Raw genomic sequence first — 19941 nt, 5'->3', positions numbered from 1 at the left:
CAGGCCGTGCACTATGAACCGGTGCTCGATCGTGTTGAAAGGTGCAATCGCCTTCCCCGGATTGCTCTTCAAGTAAGAAGGTGCTTAAAACATCAATGTAGGCCTGTCCTGTGATAGTGCTAAGCAAAACAACAAAGAGTGCAAGCCCCCGCCATGAAAAACACGACCACACCATAAAACCACAACATTCGAATTTTACTGTTGGCACTACACAAGCTGGCAGATGACATTCACCGGGAATTTGCCACGCCCACAGCCTGCCATCAGATCGCCACATTGTGTACTGTGATTCGTCACTCCACACAACGTTTTTCCACTGTTCAATCCTACAATTCTTATGCTCCTTTCACCAAGCGAGGCGTCGTTTGTCATTAACTGGCGTGATGTATGGCTTATGAGCAGCCGCTCGAGCACTAAACCCAAGTTTTCTCACCTCCTGCCTAACTGTCAAAGTACTTGCAATGGATCCTGATGCAGTTTGGAATTCTTGTGTGATGGTCTGGATAGATGTCTGCCTATTACACATTACGACCCTCCTCAACAGTCGGCAGTCTGTGTCAGTCAACAGACGAGGTCAACCTGTACGCTTTTGTGATTTATGTGTCCCTGCACATTTCCACTTCACTATCACGTCGGAAACAGTGGACCTATGGATGTTTAGGAGTGTGGAAATCTCGCGTACAGACGTATTTCACAAGTGACATACAATCACCTGACAACGTTCGAAGTCCGTGAGTTCTGTGGAGCGACCCGTTCTGCTCTTTCAGGATGTCTAATGACTACTGAGGTCGCTGATACGGAGTACCTGGAAGTAGGTGGCATCACAATGCACTTTATATGAAAAACGTATGTTTTTGTGGGTGTCCGGATACTTTTCATCACATAGTGCATAGTGAGGTGTTGGCATAAGTGCCAACACCGTGTTGCTTGAGGAGGCCGAAATGCACGCTGTCAAAGCTCACGTAAACTGTCGTGAGGTCTGGAACAGGTCAGAGAAATAAGACTAGCAAAACAGGAGGTAACTGGTAGAATACTTAACTTTAATCCACAATTGGTGAACATCGCTCTTGTACGGATATAATCTCCATTTCCACATATACTGGTAATGGCGCCTTGCTAGGTCGTAGCAAATGACGTAGCTGAAGGCTATGCTAACTATCGTCTCGGCAAATGAGAGCGTGGTTGTCAGTGATCCATCTCTGGCTAAGTCGGCTGTACAACTGGGGCGAGTGATAGTAAGTCTCTCTAGACCTGCCGTGTGGTGGCGCTCGGTATGCTATCACTGACAGTGGCGACACGCGGGTCCGACGTATACTAATGGACCGCGGCCGATTTAAAAGGCTACCACCTAACAAGTGTGGTGTCTGGCGGTGACACCACACATAGTGTAAGAGATTGCAGGGCGCTCTCACTTCTGAGACAGTGTCAAGCTGCTTAAGGTTCTTAGGGAAGATGATCTTTATTACTGGTTGCTGTACTGGATACGATCTGACTTCATTCATATAATGAAATGGTTGATAGTAGTTAATGATCTTGCTTGTGTGCTCTAGTGAAGGAACAGTGGTAAGCTTTACCTGCATTGAAAGGAAGAGCGTACGATGGATAAGCCGGAGGAGAGCGTTTTTTTCAGTGTAACCTGGGTGAAAACGTCTGCTGACTGCCAAGTCCCTTGGTCTCATTGTGCAGACACATTGGGTTGCGTCAGTCGATCGGTGGCCACGTCCAGGTAGGCTGACTAGCACCAAGGAGTCGCTGGTGCTATGAGCAGAGCATTGATGACCGGCAAATACAGAACATGGGCCCTTGTTAGGTAGGAAGCCGATGAGATGGCTGTGAGTTTCTGAGAATTTCCATGGGACAGGGAAGTGGGAGCCAGGCGTCCAGACTCTGCTACAAAACATGTTGGTGAAGGCACGAGGTATTTAGCGAGTTAACGACTGTTCTTTGGATAGTTGGAAATGGACAGAACGGGGGAGATAAGTCTTCTTACGGAGGGCTGTGGTTCCATCTAGGTCATGCTTCTAGCAAAGACACGGCGTAAACAAATGGGAAAGGGGCCGCAAAGCTGAATCTTCCGTCTTTTTTTCCAATTACTCTGTAAAGTCGCTGGTTGGTCAGATCTGAGTATGCAGAGAAGGGGGCGGTCTCGCAGTTTGAATGCTGAGCTGCAACTCGTGATTGACTTCTGCTAAAGTGGGAGTAGTCTAAGATGTAAATGTGATATGCTACCAAGCTTCAGAAGAAAGCTGGAGAGAAAGAGAAACACATTTGCACTGGCGCATCTCTAGTAAAGAATGGCAGGTCTCTACCTAAACGGTGAGACTTGTGTCCTTTGCTAGTGTGACACTTAGAGCCTGTGCCAGTCACCATCTGAACCATCAGAGGTACTGCTTCCTGCATCATGCACACAACTAGTGATCTGTGGATGTACTTATTTGTTTTGAGTCGCCGTCTAAACATTTGACATAATCTGTCATGCTTAGTCAAGTCACGGAGCCAAATTGGTTTGGCAGACCAGCAAATGGGTCCACCTGCACACTGGAATCCACCAGGATTTCAGAGGCTCGTAGCGGAGTACCTGCGTTCCGAATCAGCCGATCGCGAGACCGGGTGTTTGCATACTTCCAGGAGTGCGCTTTTAATAATAGATTGTCACTGTCCGTGACTTCAGTCAGTGACCCCGTCGTACTGTCCCGCCCTCACCTGCAGACTGGTAAAGTATTTGCTGCTATGGTGTAGGGCTCCAAATATGCTTCTCAGCACCCTGTTCTTTGGAACATATTATTCTTTATGGAATAGTAGAGTATACATGCTTGATAGTGCTGAAGGGTTTGGGTCATACCACGGATTCCCATTTATGAAGTCAGACAGAGCGATTAGTTCTGGTTAGTATGGTGTGTAGACCCCCAGCTGGTCATTTTCTTAACCATAGACCCCACACTATTGAAAGCGTATGTCAAATAAAAATGTTTGTGTGGCGTTTCTTTAGCCATCTTTTGTCATGTGATGTCAAGAATGAATAAATTAATTGTTATTTAGACCACATCTCCTCCCAGTGTTCTGATTAACATTACCTTTGCCATTTTTGTTAAAGTCTTGATTGTAATTGAACGAGCAGAAGCTTGCAGGTGTATATATTGTCTGAGTGCATAAGTATTTACTTACATAATACATGGTATAAAAGAATTTTTACAACATATTATTTTCAAAATTAAAAATGATACATATACCAGAGTGCCATTTATTCACATTGGTAATGGCTTGGGTTTTCCCTTCATTTCAGTTACTTTCAGAACCTCTACTCTGTAAGCTAAATTTCTCTTTATACTTTCTGCAAATTCGTTAATGACTGTCTGAAAAAAAATTGAAAATTACAATAATATTTAAGTTTTTTACTGGAATTTTTTTCAGATTAATGAGTTCTTAATTAATATAATTTCAAGTCAACAATGCTACGTATACCTAACAGCTTGCCAGAATTAGGAAAAGTTAAACGGTAAGCCTTAGTGTGAGGTATACTGACAATCTTATATGGTCCATTATAAAGGAATGTAAAGTATGAAATCACATTATCAGTCTATCTTGGTTTCTCGTTCGCTTTAACGAGAATGACGTCGCCAACTGCAAATTTAGCAAACCGCGCTTTGGCGTCATGACGCCATATCCGCGCCTCGGCTTTCTTTTTCACTCCGTCTCGTAAACGTTCTTCCTTCACCTTTGTGTTTATCCTAATCCGCGGAGGGAAATCAAATCTCTTCCACCAAACTCTTAGCCCCATGGTCTAACAGGATTCCTTCCGGAGTGAATCCTGTCGATTCGTGGTTCAAAGCATTTATAATCTTTTCAAAATAGCTTTTATATTTGCCTCTCGTCCTGTGACTGTGGTGACAAAACGTTCGGCAAAGTCGCCCCGGCTCATGCATGTATCGTTCCGCTGGATTTCCGACTGGACAATGCTTTCCAACCTTCATTCCATAATTTGGACGTAACCTGTGCCCAATTATCCGACAAAATCACTTTTCGCTTGCCGATATGCACAAAGTAATCGTTTGCAAGTTTGTTATAAACGGGCTTAGCTGCTACTTTTCTTATCGGATATAGCTAAATGGGCTTCGGAAAGGCTTCCAGCCCTACTAATGTTAGGCGAAATTACCTGAGGCCTTTGGCATATAGGTCTCTAGCACATCGTCAAGTCTTATGCTGTGCATAGGACAACGATTTTTGCAGTTGATCACTGTCACTTATCACAAGTCTTTATCCTATTTCTTATCCTTCTTCATATTGTTGAAATTCACAACTTCGACATTTTCTCTGTTCATTTCTTCGGTCCGCAATGGCCATAGGCTAAGTGATAATAGTCTATGTCGAGTATTTCGGTGATATACTTGGTGGGCCCACACACCCAACTGTAGCTATCCTCTTCTTTGTGTATACGCAGCATATTGTTGTACATCCTGTAATACTTTCTCAACTTTTTTCCGTCTTTATTTCCTCCGTCATACTTGGTCTTCACTAATTTCAAGCATTCGTCCTCGCTTTGATGATGACGCATATTTTACAAATACTCTTTCTCTTCTTTCGTCCTTTTACGTCTTGAAAGCGGTACAGTTTCAGTACACCTTTGAATTTGTTATCCCGTAACGAGTCCTCATTCACATCAAGGTCATTCCGGAAAAAAATTCTTCCGGTTCTGATACCGATAGCAGTTTATCCGGCGGTATTTAATTTTTTGTTCTTGGACATTCTTAATTTCTATCTGCGTGTTCTGTGGTAGTTGAAGCCGTTTCGACCCCAACACTGTAACCTTTTTATCAATTTCTTCGATTAACAAACCTTGTATTACCAAGAATTCGCTAACTGTTAAGTCAGGTAAATTGTCTTCGGAAAGGTGGCTGTCATCTTCCCAATTGCATAGAGAAATGTGCTATGTTTCTGCTTCTGATTCTTCTCCCGAGCTCACGCAACCCATACCACTCTCGTCTGTCTGTATGAGGTCAGCCTTAACTTCGTAGACGTCGTAATCTATGTGTTCATCAAATAGTCGTACCCAGTCATCATCTCTACCTCTTCAGAAATTTCGCCTCTGCTTTCTTTAGGGACCGTTGGGGTTGGCTACTTCAATTATTACAACATTTGGACAAGCCTGCCTCTGCGATACACAGCTTTCCATTTCCTCATAAACGCTAACTTCGTGCGGGTTGAGAAGCGTCAAATATTGGCCGCTCTCGCCATTGTCACACGTCCCATATAGTCCTCTGTAATTCCTCAGTTCGTCATATATCCGAAAGGAACCGAGCAGCCACACGTCCTCCTGTTCCACATTGCCCTGCGCGATAATAGAAGTTTTATCCCGTATCGGCTTCTTTAATTCCGCCGGATCACACTGTACTGGAGCCTGCAGCACGGTTGTTGTTTTTACAGCAGCTGGGTCTTCGTTGTTGAAATGTACTCTATTTTGAACGTTATTACTGGTAGCGATCGCTTTGTCGACTGCCGTTTCACTTGTTGCCGCGGATGCGTTATTCCCTCTATTTCCTTGCACATTCTTCCATCACCAATTTATCCGTTCGGATCTATCATAGTGAAGTTCCTAGGCATTCCTCTGGGCCACCAGGGTCTTTCCACTCAACCTGCTGTGCTTCCTCTCTTCTCGTAGCGCGACAGACACTCTCCATATGCAAATACAAAGAACGGCACAGCTACTGCTATTTCGTCGTTGCTATCGATACATTAAAATAAATTTCTCTTGGCTATTACCCAACAATTTACAATATTTACATTATAATTACAATCAGTTATATACAATCAGAAATAAATTCAGTATTATATCCATTACATATTAACTATAGTTTCTGTAATAAAGCTTACATATTCAGAGCCAGAAGTACAGTACAAGTTATCAAGGATATTACACGCCTAAAAATTTTGGATGGTGCAGAAGGTATTTTATCTGCATTTTTGGTATTACAATGTGACTGAAAGGACTTTATCATTACGTCCCAACAGGACGCCGATTATGCGCATTTTGTGAGGTATACCTCCAGACTAAAAATTATGCTGCAACGTTTTGAGCGATTTTTTGCAGCATAGGAGAACAGGATAGTATTCAAGAGCAAATTATAATATGTGGGAAGATGGACCCTAGCTCATCATTCAAAAATTAGACCACAGCTAGAACAAATTCTGCAGAATGTTTATGGAGCCTGGAGATTTTCATATGTTACCACGTGTGATTTGGGGGGAGGGGGGGAGGGAGGTTTGCTAGTACACAAAGGACTTTGGCCATGAATAGAAGCAAACGCCCATTTGAATCTAGCCTCGACGTAGCCAACTAAAGAAAACAAACCAGGAGGTCGAAGGTGATATTGTTGATAATTGAATGTGTATAATTTCCACTTGTAGTGTGTGATGAAAGATATTTCTTGTTTTGGTTTACACCCTTCAGCGTAAGTTATTAATTTCAACAGATTAACTTCCATTATTTTAGACGTAGTCTAAAACAGTAACATTTCATGGAAATGAAGATAATGTTGTGCTGTAATTCCAGTTATGCCACTTACACATGTGATAACCTTATTTTACTGGTTCCAAATGTTGCGCTCAAGTGCATCACTTTAATTAGTCTCTGATTGCAATTTGCCATTCTTAAGTGCTTTACCTGTGATTAACAAAGTAATTACTGGAAATTAGGTCCTCAAACTGGATACTAAAGGGCTTATTTTGATGTTTTGAGATCTTTTTTCTGAATTGGCCGAATTCTAACTGAAAAATAGTTTCTACAAAAAGACAGCAGAATACGCTAATAGAGCAGCAAACTGGTCGTAGCGAATAGTTAGCAGAAACCTTATCGATAAAATGTGTGAGCGCACATATTTATGACATTTAGTTGGCCGTATGAATTCTAATATTGTTTCAACTGTAATTTTCTGTGTTTGGTTGTTCTGTACCACGTTTCTTGCCTTGGCGACGCTCAGTGTCTTGTTCGTGTGGAAATTTGGAGCATGGAGTTTTTCATTTAGTTGAGCGGCAGAGTTAAGGACTAAATTTAGTCCGTATTTTGTATTTGGGGACAAAAAATCTACAAGCGTCCTGATATGGCAACAGCCGAAATGAATGCTACAGATGAACCACTAGAGAACGTGTGTTATTGAATTTACTACTTGCCGGTACCACATATGAACATATTCGGCTATTAACTGCCCGATTACAACACGTTAAAGGATTAAACCTCCACTCGGTAGCATCTGTAACACGAACTACATTGTGCTGAAAATGGTACCGTGTGCAGCTTTAAACCGTTAACGTGCTGCTGTCAGGGTAATGAATGTCCAAAGATGATTGTATCTGATAAGAGGAACAAGAAATAAATTAAATAATACAAGAACTGTGGTGGCTGATGTGTGTATTTACGTGAATTTATGTTCTGTGTCCTAATGACAGTGACTTCGTGTATCATGTGAAACGTCCCCTTAGTGAAATTAGTGAACTACTGTGCTGGTAAACCCCATACGTTATTTGATTTTCAAACAGCTGAGCAAAACTGAACGTGCTCAGACATTTCTCTCTTTACTTATTCTGATCATCACTAAACTGACACACAATATTTCTAGCGCAACGCAATCTGATTTCTAATAATCCCTACAAAAGAATGGCCCTGACTAACAATAACCTATACCTTTCATGAATCACTTACCTCACAAAAATCTTCATAGATCTTTCCTCTTATTTCAACATTTGCTCCTGCAAAAAAATCCTATCTAACCCTATTAAATAAATATTTCTCATTGTACAATACTCATTTTTGCCCAAATCATTTTCATATAACTTCTTATTGCATTCTTTCCGTATTCTTCATAGTTAGTTTCTTATGTAGTCTACCCCCTCTTAAGCTAACTTAAATCTACTGAGCTCAGATATATATACTAAGGGACGAGGCAATGCAGCAACACACAACAAATTAACACAAACAGCAATGACAAAAAAATGCAGATTGGCAAAGCAAACTGCAGTATATCTAAATTAGCAAAGCAAATGCAACATTACCACTAATATGAGCCAATGTGCAGCAAAATCAAAAATAAATCAGTAGTATAACTGGCTTAACAGAGTAATACAAAGTGAAATTCAGTAGAACTATGGCTGGCAAAAAACAGCAGCACATTTTATAACTCGTACCTAAACATGACAAAGCTCAAGCACAAAAAATATTACAGTAAAGATGGCCATGTCTAATACCTATGTCACATCTTAATACTAGAGTGATGCATCACCTTGACTTACTCTACGAAACAAGTTACCCAGTCATTGACAAAAATTATGTATGCAATTCCTGTGAAGGGAAATGTCTTTTTGCGCTCCTCTTTTTTTTTTTTTTTTGAAGTATATCATAAAATTATAATTTACTGGATCTGTAGGCATAAAATATCTGTATTAGTACATCTATTAAATTTTATTTTAACCAATGCTGCAGTGCAGCTAGAAACTAGATATTAAGCAAAACAGGCAAATATAAATATATAAAGCATGAAACATCATTCACTAGGCAAGTTGCGTCTCCAAAGGCAGTAAAAAAATCTCACAACTAGCAAGACAATAGATGTAAAAACGTTTCTCATCATTTCATTAGGCAGTTTAGTAAATATCATAAATTAGGAGCTCCACAGTGTAATCATATGTTTTCAAGTTTGAGCGTGTCGTATTTGCGATGCTTTCTGCAAAGGAATGTCAATAGTGAGGTGAATGGCCCCTTTTTTCTCCACCTAATGGCATTTTCTCCAGGCAGGTGGCACAGCTTGGCGCCACGATGCATAACGTGAAGGTAACTTAACTTTCTTACCGAAATATATACAACAGCAGTGACAGTCTCAAATAAAAAATTTCACAGATCGAGAATATGCTTTACAAATGTTTAGAGACAAAATCTTATAAATATAACAGTGTACAAAAAATGTTCGTCGCCATTGTAATAAATTCACGCATTTACACACATTTCATAACTCTTAAAGTACGATTCTTGGTTTCCAACATCTTTTTTCACAAATCAAAGTCCCTAACCACAACTCATTATTCCTTACTTTATTACACATATACATATTAGTCGACACTTCTTCAATATTTCATCATAATAAATGTATAGCATAATCAAATTCCTCATATAGCATCAACTTATTGATCATAAACATAACTCAACAGCATAATACACATCGTCATCGTAATAATCTCAATCTCAAAATCTTCGTAGCTTCCTCCAATAATTTCAAAACCTAAAAAAAATTCTCTGCTCATTTCAGTAGTGTCATCTACCTTAAACGTAATTTAAGAATCATGATCTCATACCAAATACATCATTCAAAGCTCTCATAGTATCACAATGGTTCTAAAAAATATGAAGAGTTCACAAAGTACACACAAAATACAATTTCATAAGTGTGAAGTTATCGAACTGTGTAACTGCGTAGTAATTCAGTGTTAGAGAAATATGGTACCGATGTGTAAAGTTGTATAAGCAAATACCATATTAGCTAGGGCTCCTTGTGCATGCCAAACACATGGAACACAAAGTAAGCGTGTACCCCCCTGAGGATTAATGTAATTATACCCTCAAGTGTTACAGATTACAGCAATGGAATGAAATGTATCACGGAAAACCTTTGTATATTTGTAATTCAAAAATCTTTAAAAATAAATGTTTTAAGTACAAAATTAATCACTCAAATACGTGTACTGTAGCACTAAATTGTGCACCTTGTTGTAACATAATCTCTGTCATTACTTGAGGGTTAAAAATGTGCCAAGTGTCGTAATTATCTTCGTCCGTAAGCTAAGTTACATAGAAGCCAATGTACATACCTCGTAATAAACAAAAGTGAAATCCTTTGCCTATAGATATCGTAGTTATTACACTTATTGCTGTGATGAAGTACGTACTGTACTGTAACGTATTGTTGTGCTACGTAAAAGGCTGTCTCATTTTAGCTATACCACAAAGTTACTACTAAAACATGTTTTACTTTACAGAATAATACAGAAAAACTGTGCAGATATAAAACAGATACACCGCAAAAGCAACACTGTAAACTGTGTCACATATTAGTAGCGTTATGATATAATCGTGTAGCTATCAAAGAAACCAAATGCTAAGTCATCTTTAATCTCACAGAATGTACTTCAAATAAAGAATATCTTTTCAAGTAATCCAAAATGTTGCAATAAAATCTCATTAGTAGTGCCGGTATACGTTCTAAGTATGTAAGCCTTATAGTCGTAACGTAATCGTGCAACTAACAAGCAAGAATGTACACAGACAATAACACTCTGTCGTCTCTTCACTATAACAATGCATTCGTAATTACTGTCTAAATATGTTCCCTAGGTTCTAGACTGGATACTTAACTTCTAAACATTGTTGCTTGTTAACAGTTTCTATGTGTGACAAAGCGTGCTAGTAGCGTGAAGTGAAAAATTTTGTAGCAAAGACTAAGTTAAAAAGCAGATTATCTCTCAACAAACGGTTTTACATGTGAAATGTGGTGCAATCCTTTACCCTTTCTAGTGCAAGAGTTTCCACTTCAAGGTAATTATCATATTGTATACGTCGGTAAGGAATGCTAAATTTTTCTCAGCGTTAGCGTCTATGTTATTTTTCTCTGAGCCAGCCGGCGCACGTGGCTGCCTGCTGTGCGAGTCATTTTCTGTCTCTTTGTTGGCGCGCGTCGTTATTGGGATTTGGAGACCTAACTTCTATAAATTCACCTTGTCGAGAGGGCCCTGCTCTGTTTGAATCCCGCCAGTTCTGATTGAATTCTGGTCTGTCGTTACTATTATATCGTCTGTCGTCATATCGGTAGTTCCTGTAATTTTTTTCCTGTGGGTTACGTGGTGGAGAATCTCTCCATGAGTCGTAATTGCGCGGTGCTTTTCTGTCTCCCTTGATAATAATTATTTTGGTTCCCATATTGTCTGTTTCTCTGATTGTCTCTGTGATAGTCATTACTGCAGAGAGGTGATCTTTCCCTGTAATTATTACTACTCTGCCAACGGTTGTCATATGGGTGGTGTCTGTTTTGGTCACGATTTACGTTGTAAGAATAGCCTTGTCGTGTCCTTTTATTATTTCTGTCATTGCGGAATTGTGACGGATGTGACCTGTAATTGTTGTGTTCCTGTTTTCGCGTCCCGTGATTGTCAGTGTCAATTTCCAATTCTTGTAAGAGAACCCTGAAAAGCTTCAGTGTCATCTTTGCAACGTTCTGCCAAAATAATATGTCGTAAATGTTCAGACAATTTGATTAAGCAAATGCGGATGAGTTCTGAGGGGCTGTATGGGATTGACAGGTACTGATTCTTGTGCAACATGTCTTCAAAATATTTCACAAGACTGGAAAATTCAGATTGTTGGAAATGTTTCATCATTGTGATGCTACGTTTTACTCCGTCTTGTGTAGCTTGAGACCGATATGTTGAGAGGAAGGCATGATACAATTCTCCTTCACTGTGGCAATCGTGAATGACTGATCTCAATCTTACAGCTGGTTCATTCTCTAAGTAGCCACACATAAATTCTAATCTGTGCTCCAATTCTCAGTTGGGAGGAAAACAATGAGAGAATTGATGAAGGCACGCTTGCTGTTGTCAGAATTCTTAAATGTTCTGAATTTACGTGTAGTAATGAACAGCTTATAGTCAAAATCATCGTGTCGGCGAGTCGCATATCGGTCATTGTTACGTCGTGTCGGCGGTTCCATCTGAAAATTCGGTGCACCTTGCCAATTTCTTTCATAATTTCCGAAATGCCCTGTGTTATCATTTTGTGGCTTTTCCGTATTTCTATGTCCCTCTTCCCGTATTGGAGCGCGAGTGTCCTTTGAAATATGTAATTCTTGTATTACTTGTGCCAACTGATCTTGTACTTCCCGGACTTCTCTTTTGTGTTGCGTATTAATTTGATTCTGATTTTGTTTGACTTTCTTAATTTGTTCATACTCTTCTGTGTCAGTGAAGGCTACAGGTCTTGTGTCATTCAGATCATCTTCCACCTTTGTAGACAAGTTAGTGAACTGACCCGAAAGTTCAGCTACTTTCTGCGATAGTGAACTTATTTTCTCAGTGTGTTTTTCTGAACCACGTTTCAGAGTGTCCATTTGTGTTGAAATCGTATCTACTGTGTCCTTTAATTTTTCCTGAGTTTTTGCAAGTTGCGTAACCGAATCGGTAGATGCAACTGAGTCAATTTTAGATTGCAAGGTGTTGTGATTTTCAAGGACAATAGTTTGCAGTTCCTTTATGGCTGCTTCGTGATTCTGTAATGCATTTTCATGATGCTAACAAATTTGTGTTTTTACGTCATTACAGACTTTTTGACATTTAGATTCGATTTTAAGTAACTCAGCAGTTAAACATTCTCGTGTTTGTTAAAGCGTGGTGTCTAACTTTTGAAGCTGTTGCTGTGATTGTTTTTGATTTTGTTCCATTGCGTCTAACTTTAGAAGATTTTGCCCCATTTGTTTCTAATTTTGTTCAAGCGTTGTGTCTAACTTTTGTAGCCTTTGTCCCATTTGTTGCATTAACTGTAATAACAGTGCACTGGTATCTGAAACATGTTCTTCAGTGCTATTCGGCAGTGCATTTGAACCGACAATATTTGCATTTTGAAAAGCAGAAAATGTATCTTGACTTGTTTGAGAAAACGGTGAGGACGCAAAATCTGAATCCGCAGTATTTGAAAGATTGCGTCCTGTCATTTCGAATTCCTGAGGTTCACTACTAGTTTCACTGTCTACACCATTATTTGCAGCCCGCTCCATTTCCCTATGCACAATTACCGAATTACTACTTTGAATTAGTTAATTCATTACACGGTGACGCTAACACACTGCTTTCGCCTTCACTGTCATTTCTCAGTTTACTTTGGAGCCTAGTATTACGTTTTTCACTCGTCATTATTGTCACAATATTTCACACGATAACACAGAAAACACTATTTGAACAGCAAAATAAAAAAAACACATTAACATAGCACTGAAAATAATATCTCGTTAATTGCTAGTGTAGCTGCGAAATACTTGGTGCAAATCTACATGCATGCCAGAACTGTTTTACTGTACAACAATGAAAAACTACAACTACAAAGGAAATTCTCTCTATAATTACGCGCTAGCAATAAACAATAGCTACAATCAAGAAAAAATCAGAAGATTCCAGTGAGGTATCCTCGGCTAAGTGTCGACATATGAAACGTCCCCTTAGAAAAATTAGTGAATTACTGTGCTGGTAAACCCCTTACGTTATTTGATTTTCAAACAGCTGAGCAAAACTGAACGTGCTCAGACATTTCTCTCTTTACTTATTCTGATCACCACTAAACTGACACACAATGTTTTTAGCGCAACGCAATCTGACTTTTAATAATTCCTACAAAATAATGGCCCTGACTAACAACAACCTATACCTTTCATGAATCACTTACCTCACAAAAATCTTCATTACTCGAACTACTGCAATACAGCGAGCGCCAATACTGCCAGCTAAATAAATGATTCAAACTATTGAAGTCACTAACTACTGATAGGCACAGTTAGCAAATGAAAGATTTTGATAAAGAACAAACAATGTATTTACCTTAATAGTGTTCAAAAGTCATAATATATAAGTTCATGAGATCCAGTCTTGCAAATTTACTGTCTCTGATGGACACACGTCCAGACCGTTCGCTCTCAAAACTCCGCCATCCCTCTCCCCACATCCACCACTGCTGGCGGCTCACCTCCAACTGCGCAACGCTACGCGCTGTTAACAGCCAACTGCCCAACACTACAATAGCGACTATTTCAACAATGCCCACCAGCCAGAGACTGCACACAGCACAGCCAGTGATTTTCATACAGAGCGCTAGGTGACGTTACCAATATAAAAACCTAAACAGCCTACTTACACATGGACCGAGGTAACTTAGGAGAGTATCACCTGTAACAGGTTCACAACATTGGTAATATCTGGTAAATTGACGATGATAGTATACGAGTATACAGGGTGGACAGAAAGCAACCCTGTAATAATTCATGAACTAGGTAACCATAGGTTAGAGCTAGTTACATTTTGGAGCTATGGCCATACAACTGTGGCTTCTTAGCGACTTACACATGGACGTGTGTAAATTTGAACTAACTTCCCTCCAGCTACTACTTGTTATAGTTAAGAGCGCAGTTACTAATCGAATTAGCTGAACATAATGGTTTCGGCAGTACAGTAAACCTGGGCAAACTCGATATTGGTACCCGTGGCTGGTTACGTTAGATGCGAATTTTGTGTATCATTTACTGGATAAGGTTTTACTATTAAATCAGCTACACTTAAAGTGCCTTAATTCTGTTCAATCTAAAGGTTACAGATTTACGGCACACACAAAAAGGTATAGTGGAGCACAACAACAATAGCTTAACATAGCAGTAGCTAGAAACATCCAAAGACGTTTTAGGGGCATTCTTTCTCAATGGTGCAATTCCATCTTGTTATCTGAAGAACTTTGCTCGATTTTGCGTCCACTACTCTACTCTGGCCTCCTTATTACATTTGCTGGCCAGAGTGGCCAAGCGGTTGTAGGTTGTAGGCGCTACAATCTGGAACCGCGGGACCGCTACGGTCACAGGTTCGAGTCCTGCCACGGTCATGGATGTGTGTGATGTCCTTAGGTTAGGTAGGTTTAAGTAGTTCTAAGTTCTAGGGGACTGATGACCTCAGAAGTTAAGTCCCATAGTGCTCAGAGCCATTTGTACCATTTTGAACCTTATTACATTCTTCTTCTCCAGCTTACGTTTGGTGAAGTGCAGGCATGACAAGTGAGAATGTAATATTCCGGCAGAAGTATATCCAGATCAAGGGAGGGGCGAATTCTTGTAACTGTGACATTACTGTCATATGTCAACATACGATACTCATTTATATTGGGCTCCATTTAATGGTTAATATTATTTAGTGTGTGTTGAGCACATTTGCTAGGACTAAGGCGTACCATTTCTATCACTGGTATGGTCGGCTGGAGGTGGTCAGTGAATCTTATTATAAATGGTAGAAGTCCCTTTCGAGCTGAACAGTTTTGATGGAATAATTACGTAGGCGCCCAAGTCATTTTCTTGACATCTTTATCAGATTCCAAGGTAGACTGGTTGAAAGTAAAATCCGTTTGTAGCGAAATGTAAATAAAAAATTACCGCTGCAAATCCTTCAAATTTTAACGGTGTATTCTCAAAGAATTTATGTAGAAGAGTTATATCCCCGTTTGCACAAATCTTTATCCGTTATCGAGAAACACTACAAAAAGTTGTCTCTTGAGTACCAAAATCCAGACGCAGATTCCGAGGCAACTCCGCACTGGAACTGGCTGTAGCTTTTATGATGTATTCCTAAGATCCCGTTCTTGAACAACTTTGTAAATTTTCTTCAGCTCTTTATCCGTTTCCGAGATACAGAGGTTCAAACATAACCTACTCGTACACGTAAAATTCGGTGTTAGGCGACAACCTAGCCCATAAAGTGACGTAGCACGGAGAAATATGCAGAAAAGTGTCGCCGTTATCATCTGGGAATCTTGTGTTGCAATACTAATTTTTTTTTTTTTTTCTTGCATTTAGAATCCTGCCTGAGATATAAAATTAGTGTAGCGGTATTTCAAATTAACGTATGTAAACTACCTACATTTCACTGAGCAATACATTTCGTATGACTTACATACCATCCCGTAGTAAGGAAAAGAAGAGAACTACCTCCTATCAGAACACAAAAAATGCGAATATATTCCCACTTATTTAAAAGACAATGACTAAAAAGTGGGGTACCAGCTGCATCATTCTGCCTTCAAATTCAGTTGGCTCTGAGCACTAAGGGACTTAACTGCTGAGGTCATCAGTCCCCTGGAATTTAGAACTACTTAAACCTAACTAACCTAAGGATATCACACACATCCATGCCCGAGGCAGGGCTCAAACCTGTGACCGTAGCGGTTCCAGATTGTAGCACCTAGAACCGCTCGGCCACTCCAGCCGGCATTCTATCTTCCTCAACACCTTTAAAAATATTGCCAAATTTTGGGCATGCAAACATATTCGCGCTTTTTTATTCTGAGAGAGAAGAAAGGTGCAGCGGTAAAGAGACAGAAAAGCAGTGAATTTGGAAATTAGAAATGTGCGGTGAGGTCTTATGGGACCAAACTCCTGAGGCTATCGGTCCCTAAGCTTACACACTATTCAGTCTAACTTTAACTTACCCTAAGGACGACACACACACCCATGCCCGAGGGAGGACTCGAACCTCCGACAGGGGGAGCCGCGCGGACCGTGAATAGACGCCCTAGGCCGCGCGGCTACCCCGCGCGGCAAGCAGTAAATGCTGGATGGTAGACAGTGGTAGAGTTATAGAAAGAGTTAAGGAGACAGTGGCAATGTGTGAGAGAGAAAGGGAAACAGTGACAGTGGAACATACACTCCTGGAAATTGAAATAAGAACACCGTGAATTCATTGTCCCAGGAAGGGGAAACTTTATTGACACATTCCTGGGGTCAGATACATCACATGATCACACTGACAGAACCACAGGCACATAGACACAGGCAACAGAGCATGCACAATGTCGGCACTAGTACAGTGTATATCCACCTTTCGCAGCAATGCAGGCTGCTATTCTCCCATGGAGACGATCGTAGAGATGCTGGATGTAGTCCTGTGGAACGGCTTGCCATGCCATTTCCACCTGGCGCCTCAGTTGGACCAGCGTTCGTGCTGGACGTGCAGACTGCGTGAGACGACGCTTCATCCAGTCCCAAACATGCTCAATAGGGGACAGATCCGGAGATCTTGCTGGCCGGGGTAGTTGACTTACACCTTCTAGAGCACGTTGGGTGGCACGGGATACATGCGGACGTGCATTGTCCTGTTGGAACAGCAAGTTCCCTTGCCGGTCTAGAAATGGTAGAACGATGGGTTCGATGACGGTTTGGATGTACCGTGCACTATTCAGTGTCCCCTCGACGATCACCAGTGGTGTACGGCCAGTGTAGGAGATCGCTCCCCACACCATGATGCCAGGTGTTGGCCCTGTGTGCCTCGGTCGTATGCAGTCCTGATTGTGGCGCTCACCTGCACGGCGCCAAACACGCATACGACCATCATTGGCACCAAAGCAGAAGCGACTCTCATCGCTGAAGACGACACGTCTCCGTTCGTCCCTCCATTCACGCCTGTCGCGACACCACTGGAGGCGGGCTGCACGATGTTGGGGCGTGAGCGGAAGACGGCCTAACGGTGTGCGGGACCGTAGCCCAGCTTCATGGACACGGTTGCGAATGGTCCTCGCCGATACCCCAGGAGCAACAGTGTCCCTAATTTGCTGGGAAGTGGCGGTGCGGTCCCCTACGGCACTGCGTAGGATCCTACGGTCTTGGCGTGCATCCGTGCGTCGCTGCGGTCCGGTCCCAGGTCGACGGGCACGTGCACCTTCCGCCGACCACTGGCGACGACATCGATGTACTGTGGAGACCTCACGCCCCACGTGTTGAGCACTTCGGCGGTACGTCCACCCGGCCTCCCGCATGCCCACTATACGCCCTCGCTCAAAGTCCGTCAACTGCACATACGGTTCACATCCACGCTGTCGCGGCATGCTACCAGTGTTAAAGACTGCGATGGAGCTCCGTATGCCACGGCAAACTGGCTGACACTGACGGCGGCGGTGCACAAATGCTGCGCAGGTAGCGCCATTCGACGGCCAACACCGCGGTTCCTGGTGTGTCCGCTGTGCCGTGCGTGTGATCATTGCTTGTACAGCCCTCTCGCAGTGTCCGGAGCAAGTATGGTGGGTCTGACACACCGGTGTCAATGTGTTCTTTTTTCCATTTCCAGGAGTGTAGTTGGCAGTGACAGAGCAGCGCCAGGAAAAGAGTGAAGGAGACAGTGCCAAGGGGGCAACGAGTAAACACAAAGAGAAAATGGAAGTGGGTGAGAGCCAGCGATAATGAGAGACAGAGTATATAATAATGACAGTGGGGAAGAGAGAAATAGTGAGAGCAAGAAGAGACAAAATCCAAGTTGCTGACAAGAATAATTTACAGAAGATTGGAAAAGAAAATTAAGCTCCGATTACACGAGGACTGAGAGTAAAGGGAAGAAAGATAAAAGTAATAAATAGTAGTAGAAGTGAGATTAGCAACAAACGTAACATCAAAGTTCAGGACAAAAAAGTGGATGAGGTGAAGGTAGAAAAATAACGTATGGCAGAAAACGCAAGGATGTTAAGACACAGACTAGTAGAGATATAGCGGACATTCCTGCCCAAAAGAAATCTACTAAAATCAACATCGGCACTAATTTGAGGAAGAAACTGCTGAGAATGTACCCACTGTACGGAATTAAAGTGTTTGAGATGTGAGACGAGAGGGATGTCAAAAAGTACGTGAAATAATAAAAAAGTGAGGTTCTTTCCAAAAACGGCGAGGAGACAAAAAATGGGAGACTATTGTAAGGAAGAAGGGCAAAAACAATAGGATATTTTTTGACAGATCGAAGAATACCTTAGTGAAACCTGAAGTGATATGGATGGTAAAAACTTTAAGGGCAGCTAGAGACTGGGGAATGTCCTTAGATGAGAAGGTTGGCGCAGGAGAGGAATTCGTGTAGGGCCGCATCAAACCAGTCAGAATACCGATGAGCTAAAAAGAATATATGAATGGCTAGTGCCTTGCGCATGAAGTACTATGACATGGGTTTGAGTCCCGTTCCGACACGTAATTTTTATCTTGTCACAAATCACCGTCTCAATGGATACTCCTCTAACGCTTGGAAAAATTTCATCTCAGAACTTAAGTCTGCATTTGCGATACTGTTTCATCAGTGAGAGAGATTAATTGTTCCGTTAAAAAGAACATCGCTTTAACTTTTCTTCCCACGCCGCTGGGCTGCAAGCAGTGAGTCACTCAGAAGTTCCCATAAAGCCCGCAAACAGTAGCAACAGCAACAGGGCGTTTTGCACTTGGCACTTGTAGTAGATTATCTTCTGAGCGGATCGTCCGAAAAGAGGCTTCATTGAGACGGCCCTCTCCTGAGAGCTGCGTCAGTTGCGAGCCGAGAGCCCAGCTGGCACGATGAGCCTCCAGCACTGAAGAAACAATAACAGCGGCGTCTGCCCACAAAGAAAGAGCGGGGAGTGCGACCGCTCTGACTCAGGCAGCTGGCTCATTAATCCCTCAATTAGCTGTCGAAGGCTGCTCAAGGGGCGGCAAGCGGCAACCGGTATCGCTCATTACTCATTCACGGCACTCGAAGGAGGTGGCGGGGGGGGGGGGGGGGAGGGAGGGGAGTGGTGGAGGAGGGGGGAGGGGGGTGGCAAACTTCGTAATCAGTCTGTAGCAAAACAAAGACCAACTAGAGTGCCACTGTGCGGACGGGTTAGGGGGGCTGCCTGATGAGGGGTAAGTGCGACGCTCGAGAGGCGTGTTTGAATTTCAAACAAACACACGCGCGCTGAGGCGCCGGAGGACCTGGAGGCTCCAGCGGTGTCCAGTGCGCCCGCCGGCAGCCACCGGGCGAAATTTATTGCGTCGTGATGAATCACGCGGCCGTCCTTAACCCACTCGTGGCCCTCGTACCCCGGGGGCGACCCTCGAAGACCACTCCAGCGCCCTTTCTCGCCCCCACCAAACCCTTTCCCGCCCCTGCGTCGCCAGTGGCACACTTCAAGCGTTCTCCCGGCGCCGATCCGCGAAATACTGGCGTGCATACACTCCCCCGTCTCAGATAACACCCCTTTCCAGTCGACGAGAATCTGAAAATTAAGGCGTTTTATTTCAGTACGTGTTCGTTTTAAAGAGAATGAACAACCCCCGCATTGTTACACAACACTCCAATGTAATAATCGAGTGAACTGTCCCACTGATAAGGTGATGGAGTAATGACCAG

The sequence above is a fragment of the Schistocerca serialis genome, chromosome 1 (assembly GCF_023864345.2).
Source record: "Schistocerca serialis cubense isolate TAMUIC-IGC-003099 chromosome 1, iqSchSeri2.2, whole genome shotgun sequence".
Classification (NCBI taxonomy): Eukaryota; Metazoa; Arthropoda; class Insecta; order Orthoptera; family Acrididae; genus Schistocerca; species Schistocerca serialis.
The sequence above is the reverse complement of the archived record's forward strand: the minus strand, read 5'-3'. Positions refer to the sequence as shown.